The 16,131-nt window shown below is 38.3% G+C and overlaps 1 protein-coding gene across 6 annotated transcripts in view; it reads right to left on the bottom strand.

Annotated features, from left to right (window-relative positions):
* Nucleotides 1-16,131, bottom strand: part of SPAG17 (sperm associated antigen 17) — a 238,646-nt gene that overhangs the window by 185,126 nt on the left and 37,389 nt on the right. The gene's annotated exons all lie outside the window — the stretch shown is intronic.

Here is a 16,131-nt window from a genome sequence, read left to right on the forward strand (position 1 = left end):
TTTTGAATGAAATCAGATGGCCATTGTGTACTATGTTTTATGCTGTTTAATTGCAAATTTCACCACTACCTAGGGCTTTTCCTATTGTGAGTCCCCCATGCTTGGATTTTCTGGTTGGCCTGGATCAAATCTGAGGTAACAGCGGTCCCCTGAAGGGTGCATTGTTGATGTTGTTCATCCTTACTCAGAGGTTTGTTCTATAGCTGGACTGTTCCTGTGGTGCAACCTGGTGATGTCCTCTTTTCATGAAGTGTTGAGATGGAGCCATTCTTGGTTATGGATTAACTTGGCCCACATTTTCAGGATTCACCTTGCCATTAATTTATCAAACTTTTACAGAGCACCCATTACATTCCCAATGCTGGATATTCAAAGAAAAAAGAAGCTGGCCCTGCCCATAGTGAGCTTTTCGTGGAGTTGGGGAGATCATCTACAAGGCACATGGAGCATGCAGGACAGTATCCCATGCTGTGCCCAGCAGTGGAGGTAAGCGAGGGTGCTGTGGTGGCCCCAGAGGGTGCCTTCTCCACACTGGGAGAGTCAGCAAAGGCTCCCTGAAGGTGTCACTCCTGAGTTGAGGCGTGAAGGATCAGTGGGGGTGGCTATGACTGAGGTCAGGTGGTATGAGACTGGGGAAGAGTGACGAGAGGAGGGCAGTGACCCAGGAAGAAGGACTGAGGCCAGAGAAAGTAGCATATTCAGGAAAATGGAAAGTGGTTGCAGGTGCCGGGTTGGGCTGGGGGATGAGGTTGATACTGGAGGGAGGTAACCAAGAGCGACACGATCAGATATATAATCTCTTTATGAATTTAGGCATTTTATTTATCTTCATATGAGCAAAACCCCAGGCTTTATTAGATATTTTGGTAACCCATGGCAAACTTCAAAATCTTTGTGTATTTCAGAGCTTCCACTATGTACTTTAGCCCTCTAGCTTTGTGTAATGGTAAACTACACCTAGTACTGGAAGCATGCATGTTTAGCAGAAGTATTCTAATTTAGCAGAAGTATTCTAATTTAGACAGACGCTGTAAGACAAAGACATTAGGTACCTCTGGGCATGCAGGCAGTGCCATCCTTGCCTTGCAAAACAGGGGAATAGGCAAAGCATGAACATTTTCTTTTCTTTTCTTTTCTTTTAGATAGAATCTCGCTCTGTCGCCAGGCTGGAGTGCAATGGCGCAATCTCAGCTCACTGCAACCTCTGCCTCCCGGGTTCAAGCAATTATCCTGCCTCAGCCTCCTGAGTAGCTGGGACTACAGGCGTGTGCCACCACACCCAGCTATTTTTTGTATTTTTAGTAGAGATAGGGTTTCACTATGTTGGCTAGGATGGTCTCGATCTCTTGCCCTCGTGATCTGCCCACCTCAGCCTCCCAAAGTGCCGTGATTACAGGCATGAGACACCATGCCCAGCCAGCATGAACATTTTCTAACCCTTTGCAGACCACTGTGAGTTGGGCAGAGCTCCAACAGATTGGAGAATGTGAATATCCTGAAGGCATGGATGTCCTCCAGCAACTAGAACAGTGGCCAGCACAAGTGCTCAAAAATGAAGGAAAGACTGAATGAATGCGTGATGGGCAATGGAGATTGATAAGCAGTGCCATAGTCCAGTTCTGGGTGGGTCGCAAGGGGGCCCAGAGTGCAGATGGAGAGAGAGTTCATCGCTGAGGAGGGCAATCCCCTTCTGGCACTGTGAGCAGCAAGTGGACGTAAGTGTGGCTGCCCTTCTCCAAGGGCAGGCTCAGAAGTACCTAGGTGCTTTTTCAGAAGGTATGTTCCTGGATTCTCCTGGAGATACTCCTAATCCCCATCATGGTGGCTAAGATCTGGAATTGGCATTTTAAACAAACTCTTTAGGTGATTTTTGAGGCATGCCACTGGTACAAGGAGGCAAGAAGAGGTTGGAAATTAGATGGTCTCATGCCAAAGAGGTTCCTGCATCAACCCCCTCAGACTTCCTCATCTGGGATCACTCTCCCTGCTCCCATTGCCACAGCCCTTGTTCATATTTCCCTTGAGGCACCTCCTGCAGCTGAGCCTTTGTTAGAAGTTTTGCCTGCATGTCCTTCTTCTAAAGGATTCTGTGAGCTTGTGCAGGGCCCGGACGATGGCTTATCCTTTTTGTATTATTCACAGCACCTAATATCTGTTATGAAATTACTTAAAACAAATATTCCCTACCCTGAATTTTGACAATACAGAGTCCCTCCCATTATCTCAAGGAGTCTGAAAACAAAATTACATAATCATTTCACTGTAAAGAATTCCATATTCACAAAACACAGCCAATCAAAATATGATTAAATGTTCAACCTTACAATTTTTGCTTATCAAATTGACTAGAATAAAAATAAAAGGTTGAAGAGGGCATGGTTAAATTGGAACTATCAGAAGGACTATAAATTCATACAAATTGTCTTGAATGCACTTTGGCAAGATATGTCAAGACCTTTAAAAAGAATTATATGCTTTGACCCAGTAATTCTACTTTATGAAATTTTCATAAGGAAACAATCAGGGTCATTGCTATTGGTAAACAGTCTAAACTTAGCAAAAGGGGGAGTGGTTAAATAAATTAGTGAATAGAAAAACATGCTTTTTATTATACATACACTGAATACGGATTTAGAAAAATGCTAACATCATAGTATGTGCTAATGATATGATGTAGAGCATATATAATATAATTCCTATTTTATAACAAGAAGTATACATCTCTGAGTAGTGGAATATTTTCCTTACTTAAGTACCTACCTAATATATGAGGTATGCCTTCTATTTTCCAAATTTCCTGCAGTTAACATGCATTGCTATAATAATAAAACAGCTAATAAAATATATGTACAATTTAAATGCATCCAGCAATGAACTGCTTTTAACAGTGCCACCCCTCCAACTTCGCATGGAATTATTCCCGTACTGTGGTTCTAACATCTTTGCCTATTGTATTACTCCCCTGCTCAGAATTCCTCAATGGCCCCCATACCTAAAGGATAAACCATACACTCCTTAGCAAGGCATACTAGGGCCCTTTATGACTTGGCCTTGAGCCACCTGTCCAGACTAACTCCTGGCTACTCCTTCCAATTTCCCTCCTTATACACATCAGAGATACCATCTAGAGTTCCTTAGTCATACCTTGCTGTCTCTCTGCCTGACTTTGCATGGCCTGATTCCTTTGCCTAGAATTCCTCTCCTCCTACATGACTTCCTCATTCAGCTTTCAAGCCATTTTCCTAAAATCTCACTCTCAAAACTTTAGAAAGATTTAAGCATTGCTCGGTGTACTCATTGCACCTTTTAAAATGTGATACAACTGTTCATTTCCCCATCTGTTTTTCACAAGACTGGAAGCTGTTTGAAGGCTGGAATTAACTTTGTGATTGGCACATGGAAGGCAACCGATAAAATATGTGCTGAATAAAAGAATTAGCAAACAAATTACCCAGATCTTTGCAAATGCTGTGTGGGTTGTGCTTTGTATTATAAAAGGGACCCCTGTGATCAGCAGGTGGTGGTGGACATCCAGCCAGCCCTCCTCTCACCAAACCAGGCTTGCTGAAAGGCCAGGAAAGCAAGCAGTGCTAGTTCACCAGTTTAGAAAAAAGTGTCTGGTGTCCTGGGAAGTGCTATGAACTTACTGTGCCAGAACCAAAGGAGGAATGAGCTGGAGATACTACAAAACTGTGGTTTATCAGCTCAAGCAATGTGTGTGTGTGTGTGTGTGTGTGTGTGGTGTGGTGTGTGGTGTGGTGTGTTCAATTATGGAGCAAAGCAGATCTGTTTTGATAAAGAAATCCTAGACTTTGCAGTCACTTCATAATGCCTGATCAGGTCCTAACTCCACTCTTAAAATTACCCCTAGGTTCTAAGTGTTTCTGGAGAATATCTTGTTAATTTCTGACCATTCACATTTTTATCTTCCCTGACTTGGTTTACTGTTGTATTTGACAAGTTTGTGAAAAGTGGTCAGTATTCTAAATGTGAGATGTTTTCTGCATGGGGAATGCTATGAGTAAACTAGTAAAACCTCACCCAAATTTCTGAGGCCAAATATGTGTGAGCAGTCTTTGGCACAGTGCAATTGGAAATTTCAAGACAATGGGAAACACTTTCTTAATACTACTACTACTACTAGAGAAAGCTTCCAGGTCTCGATCTTTAGTTTAGATAGATAGCTTTAAGCAGGTTAAAGTTAATTGTCAGCTCCTTGACTGCAGGGATTGTGTCCTGAAGAGCTTGAAGGAAGAGAGCAAACTTTGGATTTGGAATCAGAATGACTGGGTTCCATTGCGAGGCACTGTCATTAGTAACTGCAGGCACTGGGCAAGTCACTTAACCTCTTTGAGGCTCTTTCCTCATTTTCTACATGAGCATAGTAAGCCTTAAATCTGCCACACAAGGTTTTTGGTGGGATCAAAATTTGACATACTGTGAAAGTATTTTGGACTCTGAAAACCATCTTCCAAATGTGTGTTATTTATCATTCTTAAATTCTTTTTAGGGGTTCCAGCAAAGAGCACTGTCTGTTTGGGAAAATGTCATGTTCCAGAAAATATTGATTCAAAAAAGACTGATGGACCATCTGAATGAATATGGAAGAAGTTTAATTTTAACAAATGCACTCGTGGTATGCAGAAATTGCTTCCAGTGACTTGCATCATTACTCTAAGCCTTAGACCTTGCTAACCCCTTCCTCACTCTCCCCATACGCATGTACATCCCCTCAGGATCCAGCTTTTATCTCTGATAAATAAATGCATACTGAAAGGATAATGAATATAATGGGTTAACATTCTAAAAATGCAGTTTCATTTCATTTAAACCATGGTTTTATGGACACTGTGCCTGAATTCAACAGGCGGGTGTGGGGGCTATTTTTGGACAGGCAGAACTTCCAGCACCTCTTAAATCACATCACACGGCAACTGCCTGCTCCACCTACACACAGGGCGGGCCTGCATGCATAAAACAGGATGCTGGCCCAGGGTGAAACCGAGAAACTCTTTTCCCCATCTGATGACTAATACTTGTCTCTGCTTTCAGAAAGGGAAAGCACCACATACAAACCTCACCAATGCATTTTCCTTTGCTTGTTTTAAAGAAGTGGGTAAAGTGTGTGTGTGTGTGTGTGCGTGTGTGTGTGTGTGTGTGTTTAATGATGGAGGAATCACGAAATGAACCTCCATAGGAAAGCCCTGACAATGTTCTGTGGATGCTTTTGCATGGGGAATTGAAACAAGTTGGCAGGAAGAAGAATTCTTTCTGCATAACTCAAAGCAGACATTTTACTGGGGGAAAGAGCAAATCAGAAATTTGCTGTCATTCCTCAAAATCTCATTAGTTACGAAATGTAATATATTAGGCCTTTGCATTAAATCCAGATAGAGCCTGTATCTTTTTTCTCCCTCAGTGATATTCCTAAAATGGATCTTTGAGCATGCAACAAGAGTAGCTCTTCACGAAAGATGTAGGTCTGGCAGTGGTGGCCTGTGACTATGTGACATGTGATTAGACTGTTCTGGCTTCTCTGCAACTCCAGGGATAAATGAAAGAATACTAATTCAAAATAATGAAAATAATTCGGTGATTCATTTGATAATGAGGATAATCTCTAACTAAGGATTGCCTGATGAATGAGTAAGCCCAGATAGAATCTGTCTTTCCATATGAATTCCTGATAAAGGCTCATGAGGACAATGATAAGCTTTCATGGGTACCAGGTACTACGCAGGGCGTCCTGCTGGCCTAGCTCACCATTAGAGTTCTGCAGATTTCAAATGGTATGAGCACTGTGATCCAAATATGTATGAAGTTAAAATATAAACTTTTAAAGGAAGGCATTTATTGAATAATTTCAGTTTTTCTGGGTAGGCGTTTGTGTAGGATTTGTTTCCTGTGTTTCAAACTACTACATCTGTAATTATTTTTAAAGTATTTATTGAAGCAATATAGAAATCATATTTTAATTAACTTGCAGGGTGATTTTTTTGGCCAATCATGTTTGTGAAATAGAAGAGTAAATTATTTTAATGTATAAATATATCTGAAATCCATTCATTCAAATTAATATTGAGTGCCTATAATATGCACAGTACCTTTTCAATATATAAATGAATTTCTATACAATAGTCAATCCTCCCAGCCTATACCCATGTTTACTTTGGTATTTCTTCTTCCTTTTCTTGCAGCCGAAGATGGAGGAGAAAGAATTTCAGAAATAGAGGTCACATTAAAAACATGCAGAAGCATGAAAATTGTTACCATATTTCAATTGCGACTATACTTTCTCCCCCTCTAAGGAAACAAGGCCTTCTGTATTTTTGTTGCATCTTTGACTATTTGGGTAAGTGTTCTGTCTCTCCCTCCTTCTTCTTTCCAATATACTCTGTCTGGGCACCATGACCCTTTTGGATGGAAGTTGTGAACAATAAGTGAGGTCAGCCACAGAGCTCAATGAAGAACAGACTCAATTATAACCAGGGCTTAAATATACAGCCTTTATATCTGGCTTCTTATGATAAAATGTCACAAAATAATAGAAAACAAATACGTTGTTTGCAAGATTATTGACTATGCGCTCTTGAGGGCAGAGACCATGTCTAACTCAATCTTGTGCCCATTACCCAGCAGAAAATAGAAACCCAGCAAATGTCTGCTGGGTGAGGAAAGACTGGGGATGAGTGAACACTGTATCATTTAGCCCAGGATTAAGTGAGAGGCTGAGAGAGGAAATGTAATAAGAGAATAGGTTTCAAGGTTTCTAAGGCAGTGTTTTTTCAAAAATGTTGACCTATATTTATAGTAAAAAAAATTATTTACATCACAAACCACACATATACACACATACTAGTTGAAACCAACCAAATTTCTTTGTGAACCACTGGGATGCCACCCACATATACAAACCGTCATAGAAAATATGGAACCAATAAAGGGAAAATGGAAAGGACCAAAATTGCTGGTACCCATGAAAGCACCAGCAATTACTACTGAATTACTACCGTTAAAATGGCTCATTATTTACTTCTTATAGTCTTTAACAGTATTTTGTTATTAGTTCTGAGTAAGTTAATTCTTTCAGACAACAAACGCTTCTACAATACTTACTATGTATCAGCACTGAGTTAGGCACATAAGGATACAAAAAATGAAAAATACACTAAAAATATCTTTCTTCCTGATATCTCTTCTTAGATACCCCCAGACATATGACTTAAACTATCTCAAACTATACTTTCAGACTTCCCCCAAATTTAGACTTCCTTCAATTTTCTCTGTAATAGAAGGTATTTTTAATATTTGTAAGCCATATATTTGATACGGGTTACTATCCAAAATATATAAAAGGCCCAGACAACTCAATAACAAGAAAACAAAAAAGTCAATTAAAAAATGGACAAGAAAAAAATTTTAAAAAATGGGCAAGAGACCTGGGGTGGATAGACATTTCTCAAAAGAAGACATGCAAATAGACAACAGATATATGAACAATGCTCAACATTGCTAATTATTAGGGAAATGCAAATTAAAACCATAATGTGATATCATCTCACACCTGTCAGATAACTTTTTTTTGAAAAGATGAAAGATAACAAGTGTCAGCCAGGATGTGGAGAAAAGGGAACCCTTGTACATTATTGGCAAGAATGTAAGTTACGACAGCCATTATGGAAAACACTATGGGGGGGTCCTCAAAAAACTATAGATAGAATTACCATATGATCCAGCAATCTCACTTCTGGGTATTTACCCAAAAGATTTGAAATTAACTTGTTAAAGAGATGTCTGCATCTCCATGTTCATTGTAGTACTATTCACAATAGCCAAGGTATGGAATCAATCTAAGCATTCATCAGCAGATGGATAGATAAAGAAATATGGTATATACATTCAATGGAATACTATTCAGCCTTAAAAAAGAAGGAAACTCTCATTTGTGATGGAATCAGAAAACATTTTGCTAAGTGAGTTGGGCATATAAAGACAAATATTGCATGCACTTACATGTGGAATCTGAAACAATCAAACTCATGGAAGCAGAAAGCAGAATGGTGGTTACAGAGACTGGGGGGTGGGAGGAATGGAAAGATGATGGTTGCTATTGTTTGAATGTCTCCTCCAAAACTCATGCTGAAACTTAATCCCCATTGTGGCAGTACGATAGGTGGGACCTTTAAGAAGTGACCGGATAGGGCTTTGCATTCATGGATTAATGGGTTAATAGATTAATAGATGATCACAGGAGGGGAACTAGTAGCTTTATAAAAAGAGGAGGAGGGACCGGAGATGTCATATTAGCATATTCACCCCCTTGCCATGTGATTTCCTGTGCTACCTCAGGACTCTGCGTGGAGTCACACCAGGAAGAAGGCTCCCACCAGATGGGTGCCCTTGACCTGAGACTTCTCAGCCTCCTTAACTATAAAAAATAAATTCCTTTTCTTTATAAATTACCCAATTTCAGGTATTGTTATAAGCAACAGAATACAGACTAAGACAATAGTCAAAAGGTAGAAAATCTCAGTTTAAAAGGAAAAAATACATTCTTTGTTTGAATTTGCACGGTGTAGTGACTATGGTTAATAATAGAGAATTGTACATTTCAAAATTGTTAAATTTCAAATGTTCTTACCACAAAAAATGTTAAATGTTTGAGGTAATGGATATGTTAACTAGCTTGATTTAATTATTCCACATTGTATTCATAAATTATAACACCACTTTTTTACCCCATAAATGTATTCAATCATAAATGTCAATTTACAATAAAAAGGAATGAAACTATAAAACACAAAAAAAGAAAAAGAGGATATTTTTATTCAGTTTCTCAAGCCAGAACTATGGGATTCACTCTTGATAGCTTCTTCTTCACCCCTCACATCTCACAAGGGCACTGATTGCCAAATTCTTCCTTCTAAATATTCTCCTTGAATCTGTGTGCTTTCCCCATTGCCACCTGGATACCCCCAGTAGCCTCCTAACTGGCCTCCTCATTTCCATGTTTGCCTGCCTTCATCTTAATTTATTCTTCACTTGGCAGCCAGAAAATATTTTTTAAAAGAACTTAATTGTGTCACTCTCCTCTTTAAAGCCTTAATGGCTATTTCCTATGAAGCAAAACTGCAAATTCCTTTTTAACAAGGACTCACCAGCCAGCAGATGTGGCCTCTTTGGGCTTCTCCTGTCTGCCACTGTCAGTGCTACAGGCACCCGGGCCTTCTTTATTCCTGCCTTAGGGTTTTTGCACCCTCTGCCTAAATATTTTCCCTTGCTCTTTTCCTTTCATTCACTCCAAACACTCAGCCTACAGTGTTTTCCTCAATAATTCTCTCTGATTTAAAGCAATGAACCTAACTCAAAATTGTGTATATATTTGTTTGCTTGTTTGAGTTTTGCTTAATGCCCATCTCCCTCATTCAAATGTAAATTATATGAGGCCAGGCATTTATAACTATTTTGTTCACCAAGGTCAATCCAATCATAGATTTTGTACATAATAGACCTTTGAATATTTATGGAATGCATGAAAATGAAACATTTCCTAAACCTTAGTCATTGAATATCATTTGATGATTTAGCCAAAGCTATGTACCACCTGTACTATAAACCTAATCATTTTCTCTAAGCTGACTGTAAATCAAGTTTTAAAAAAATAAGGTAGCTCTGTCCCAAGCACAGTGTTGGGGGAGTTGCAAGTTACTCTAATTTTATTTTTTAATGCACATTAAAATAAATGTATACGTAATACAACAAATTTTTATCCATTATATACAATTTTCTTGTGGTAAATAAATGAGCAAGAACTTTTTAATGAATGAGAACTGCCTTCTGCTAGGTGTAGAGCAAGCTCTGGACTATTAGAAGAACTGACACTGATTCCATTGGTGACTGTGAACAAATCATTTAAGTTTTTGGGCTTCCATTTCTTCATTTGCACTATGGAGATTAATTTTAGCTGTTCTGCCCAGTTCACATGAAGATTTAATAAGCGGTGTGAAAATCATCTTTTTACATAAATATGAAATTTTATTTTTAAAATTATGTATTTTAGAAATGGTTACTACTGCTGTTTCTTAGGGTGTTCAGTCATATTGACCCCTTACATGACATAACAAAGAACAAGAATGTATATTAGTCTCCATCACGGCCACAAGGACTACTATAATGGGACAGTGCAAATATCCTTTGACCACTGATTAACTTCTTTTCTTCCCTTACTTGCTTAATTAAATGTCCACTTAACTTTCAGTAATCATACTCCACTTAGAGAAAAACCTCCTCACAATGTGAACACCCATGTTCATAGCAGAGCTAAGAGGTGGAAGCAACCCACGTGTCCACTAATGGATAAATGGATAAGATAAATGTGGTATATACATACAATGGAATATTATTCAGCTTTAATAAACAAGGAAGTTCTAACACATGGTACAACATGAATAAACCTTGAAGACATTATGCTAAACCAGGCACAACAAGACAAATACTATCTGATTCCATTTATATGAGGTATCCAGAGTCGTCAAATTCATAGAAACAGAAAATAGAACAGTGGTCATCAGGGGCTGGGGTGCAGGAGAAATCAGGAGTTGTCATTTAATGGATATAGAGCTTCAGTTTTGCAAGATGGAAAGTTGTGAATGTTGGTTGCATAACAGTGAATATATTTAACACTACTGAATTATACACTTAGACATGGTTAAAACGGCAATTTTATGTTACATATTTTTACCATAATAAAAAAAATTTAAAGCCTGCTCATAAATGGGTTTCTAGTATTTTCATGTTCTGATGTTGAATATTGTTGAGAATAGAAATTTTAAGAATAATAGTAATAATAATAGCTTAACTTTATGGACACTTAAGTCTGTGCCAGGTAATAAGTATTTTATATTTACTATCCCGTGTAATCACTACTACAGCTTTATAAGAGAGATACTATCATTTACGAGGATTTTACAAAGAGAAAATGGAGGTACAGCAGGGTTATATGTAACTCGTGCAAGATTACACAGCTAGTAAGCAGTGGAACCAGGACATGATCCCAGGCAGTCTGGTTTGGTTCCATACTTTTAACCACTAGGTATGTCGCTCACCAAACTAGCGGTAGGTACTCTGGAGATGAATTTAGCTCTCACTAATTAGTTTTAATTAGTGAGATTTTAGACAGGTCTCTCCACACTTTGATCTCTGCTGAATATGTATTAACTTCCCTCTTATTTTCCATCTTTCCTTCTTTCATCCTCCAAAGAAAAGACATGGTCACTTAACCATATAAACCTTAACCATAAGAATTAAAAAACCCTATTGACCCAAACATGTGGGCAAAAGCCACTCACTGAAGTGGCTTAAAAGCTCCAACTGAAATTATTTGGTCTCTTCATCATCTGCAGATATACCTTCATTGTTTTTGCCTGAGTAGAAGGAAAAGTAATAAACATATCATAGAACTACTGAGAGATTTAAAGCTTAATTCTAATTAACTAGCAGTAGCTTATATTGAAGACATATTAAACCACAACAGTCACTTCGAGAATTTAAACTATTTATTCTCAGCTTGTGTGTGATGCAAGTAGAAAAAACAGACTTCTGAGTCAGTAAGTTACCTAACCAGTCTGATTCAAATTTCATCATTCATAAGTATCTGAAAGGTTGTTAAGATGGTTAAGTTAGCCAGGTGCAGTGGTTTACACCTATAATCCCAGTAATTGGGCTGGCAGAGGTGGGAGGATAGCTGGAGCCCCAGGAGTTCGAGACTTACCCGGGCAACATAGCACGCTCCTGTTCCCCATAAAAAGAAAAACGTAAGCCAAAAAAAAAAGATTGGGTTAGTTGATATATATGAACTACCCAGCACACAAGACTTGGAATACATGTGTTCAATAAGTGGTAACTTTTATTATCACCATATGTAATTACTGATTTTTCACAGTTTTAAATACAGAAATAGAATGATACAGTCTTCTTGATTCCTTCCCCAGCACCCCTCCAATCCTGGTGTCTGCAGAGTATAGGGTGTTAAGAGGTTTCAGAAACCACCCCAGCCCAGACCTGGAGGAGAAGCTGTGATGACTTCTCTTCATTAGCTGAACCTCACTTTATTCTTGTGGCTGGCTCTCCACTGAGGTCTGTCCTGGAATTCCTGATGAGATTCCTGCCTTGCCCACTGCCTGCAGGTCCTAGCCAGCAACCCAGTCCTTGTGTGGCATGGGCTTCCTGCTGCTGGATCCCAGGCTCCACTGCGTCACCACCACACCTCCCCAGTGTCTACCTCCCCTCTCCTGGACTGCTATTTGCCACAAGGGCTTGGCCAGCTGCCTGTCCCCCAGGGTGGAAGAGAGCTGGGGCATGATTTGAATTCTTTTTGAATGCCTTGAGTTCTGCTTTTCTTTGAAAATAGAACTCCAGGTTTCTGATCTGGGAGGCAAACATACTCACACCCTGGGAGCCCATTCCTAAAGCAATGGAGCCCTGACCTTCTGCCCCTCAGTGACTAGCTTGAACTTGACTTTCTCTGCTGGGCTGCTTTGGTGGCCTCCAGAAACGTGGGGGCCCAGGGCTGTTAACTCTTCTGACTGCTCTTTTCCCCATCTTGACAAAAGTCATTCATTTGCAACTCTTCATAGCCCTTTGTAACTGTTTCTAGCATTACTATTTCTCCTCTTCTTTCCTTCTTCGGCTAAGAAATGCCTCCAAAACCCATATTTTGGCACAAAAACTCCTAGATTGTTTTTATAGTCCCAACGTAGCACTTCTTTGTTACAGCTTGATACTCCTAAATTTTGTTCCAAGTCTCATTATTTTACATTTATAAATATCAGGTTGTATTAATTGGTTCCAGCTTTAAAAAATGTTCCATCAGGGGTTATTTCTGCTATTTTGATAGTGGTTTCTAAACGTGGAGTGCCGAGGCCCTGATGTGGGCCACGTTCTGTAGGCATCCCTGAAGGACTGATGTGGAACGGAAAGATCCGCAGATTCTGAGTCTTGCTGTATTCTTTGAAGACTGTACTGGCCATAATAGCTTCAAAGAATTTCAACAAGTTCCTAAGACATGACCTTCCCTTTCCGAAAATCACGTTGGCTAGGCTTGCCTTAATCAAGCTGTGCTTTTCTAAGCATCCTTTTACTTGATCTCCTGCAGCAGTTTTTAATACTTTCCCTACAAGTGAAGTTAAACTAACTGGCCTGTAATTTCCTGGTGTGTCCCTAAGCTCTATGAAATAACGGCATTAGGTTGGCTAGCTTCCAATTCTTCCAGAATTTTTTTGTTTTGTTTTAAAGCGCAGGATTGAAAAGGCCAGAGAATGCTTCCTGTCTCCCTTTTCGTTTCTTCCATGACATACTGCTCTCTCTGTTCCCAGTAGAGCTGCCATTTTAATAACTTCAAACCTCTTAAATGTTTTCACATATTATTTGTACCTATCTCTGAAGCATGAGTTTTCCATTTTTCATTCTGACAAGGGCCACCCCCAATATAAGGGCTTACAATTCTATTGAATTGACTATTAATTCAAGGCACTGTTTAAAAAATGAGTTTCATATCAGGAATCTGAGAAAGAGTGGCAAAATAGATTATAATTAAGCCTGTGTTCTCACTTGTCAATTACTAATAAATATATGTTGGAAAAGACCTGAGAAAAATATCTATACATCCAGGAAACAGAAGTCAAAAAATGGAACTATTACATCTGGGCATACTAATCTGATGCTTAAAGTATGGTGAAATGCATTAGATCTGAAGATCTAATTTGCATCCTACATTTTATCAAACTGCATTTGGTCCATTATTTTTAAATCTAATATCAGAAAAATCTTTCCACATTTGATGGTCTCCCGGTTGCAATAGAAAGGCCCATAGAAATATTTTAAGATATATTTGTTAAAAAGTAATTTTAAAAATTATTTTCTTAAAAATATGAGAATTTTTTTTACTGACAGGAGTAAAAAAGAAAATTAATAATTATTTGCATTTATAAAATTGCACCATATCACATAATGTTTAGTATAGTTCAAGTTCCTTATTGTACAGAAACTTGGAAAATGGTTTTGAAATAAGTGAGTCATCAACTAGAGCATAAGAACTTTTATTCTTTATAGACAATTTTTGTTTCAGTAAGCTTTTCATTTTTTTTTTTAATTTTGTGATGACCTAATGTGTCTTTTATAAATAAGTCACAGGCACATAAATCACGGCCCATTTGTGTGGATGAAGGCTCATTTCCTGGTTGGTAGGCATGGTGATCACCATCATGAAATGAAAAGAAACATGAAGTGGAATTTAAAAACTTTTAGGATGGTTGGTTCTGATTTCAGATAAATTGCATAAGTAAACCCCTATCAACTAGCAGCTTTTTCTTTCTGATTTACCAAAGTGATAATGTCAAACCTAAAATTTGCACATTTATCCCATAAAGTTCACTTACTGTGTATCAGATTTAGTCACAACTGGGAGAATCTGCATTTATGGTACACATAGAACTCTCTCATCGAGAACATTTCAGTTGGTTTTGAATGACTACTGATATTTTCCTTTTTAATTTTGGTCAGGACTGACTATACCTGTAAATGAACAGGTCAGATTTTCTATGTGGGCCATAAAGCATACATACACAGAAAATTATCTGTGCATAGGTAGCAAGTATACTTAAGTTCAGGCATTAATCTAAAGCATGTACTTTTTCCAGTGTTTGAAATGTTTCCTCATAGATTTCCATCTTTAGGATTTTAAAGTTGCAATTAAAATATGTACAGAATTCATCTTTCCTATTTAGCATATATTATACTATATAACTACAAATTTAGTACACATTAATTCGGTCTTCTCCCATTCCTATGGCTTTGCTTGAGCTATTCCCTTTTCTTAGAATGCCCTCTTCCACATTTGAAAGTCAAGATCTACCCATCCAAGGGGTAGACCAGTGAAAGATTACTTGGTTGTTGATAAAGTAGAAAAACTTGGTGCTACAGGTTTACCTTTGGTTAAATCCAAATTCTTCATTTTGCTAGTGAGCAGACTTCCTACCTTCTCTATGCTTCCATTTCTCCGTGCGTACAATGGGGATTTTATATTTCCTTTTAGAATTGTGATGTGGGCTACCTGATGTAATATATGTAAAAGATCAAAATTATCAGGTCCTTTCCTTTCAAATGGCAATGTTTCCACAAAAATGTCTCTGGGTCTTACCCCTCCCTGCCAACTACCCCAGCTAATGATAATCTCATCTGCTTTTGAATTCTTATACACTTTACCTATCTCTCAAGAACTTCACTATTTTCTGCATTGTGTTATTCACTTATTCAGCAACTATTATTGAATGCCTACCATGTGCCAGGCTTACGTCCATATATATTTTGTTCTTTTTTTCCCCTCTAGCTTGTTCTTAAGCTTCTTGAGGTTACAGTCTTTGCTTCCTGAGGTTAGAGTCTTTACAATATTAATACTCCTTCCTCTCTCTTCATTGTCTGATAGTGCCTGGCAGTAGTGCTTTAACGAGTATGTTTGTTAATATTTGGTAAAACCGGCTACTATATAATGCAAGCAATAAGTGTATATTTTCAAATGTGTCCATATCCCCAAATAGGATTCACATGTGAGAAATGGTGCTTATATGCCAGTGCATGGGGTCATCTTCATCCTCATTATTAAATAATAATAATGATGATGATAATAATAAAGCAGTAGCCAACACTCCTGAGAATATACACAAAGAAGAATATTCTGTTCTCATTCCCACATGAGTTCTTGAGGTAGTTGCTACTAAAGCAAAACAAGGTTTCCAAAAAGAGAATGTGAATGAACAAATGAGCTGCAGCTACGTCTCTACAGAATTACATTAGCACAAATCTAAGCAGTTTTTCAAAGTACTATGGTTTATAAATAAAGACTTTCATATATACAATGCCATGGCTAGATGAAATTCTAAGGTTTCAGGGGAAATTACACAATCTCATAATGAGGCTGTGTGTACACAACACCAAGCCATCCAAATGAAAACTTGAGCAAATCACTTAGGAATGTGGTCTTTGCTAGCCCAGACATTTCGAGTCATTATTGGAAATATGTAATGTGGCTCTGACACTATTTTACTACTCATGGATGAAGTACACTACAGAGAAGTC

This window comes from Symphalangus syndactylus, chromosome 12, assembly GCF_028878055.3.
Source record: "Symphalangus syndactylus isolate Jambi chromosome 12, NHGRI_mSymSyn1-v2.1_pri, whole genome shotgun sequence".
In the NCBI taxonomy this organism is placed as follows: domain Eukaryota; kingdom Metazoa; phylum Chordata; class Mammalia; order Primates; family Hylobatidae; genus Symphalangus; species Symphalangus syndactylus.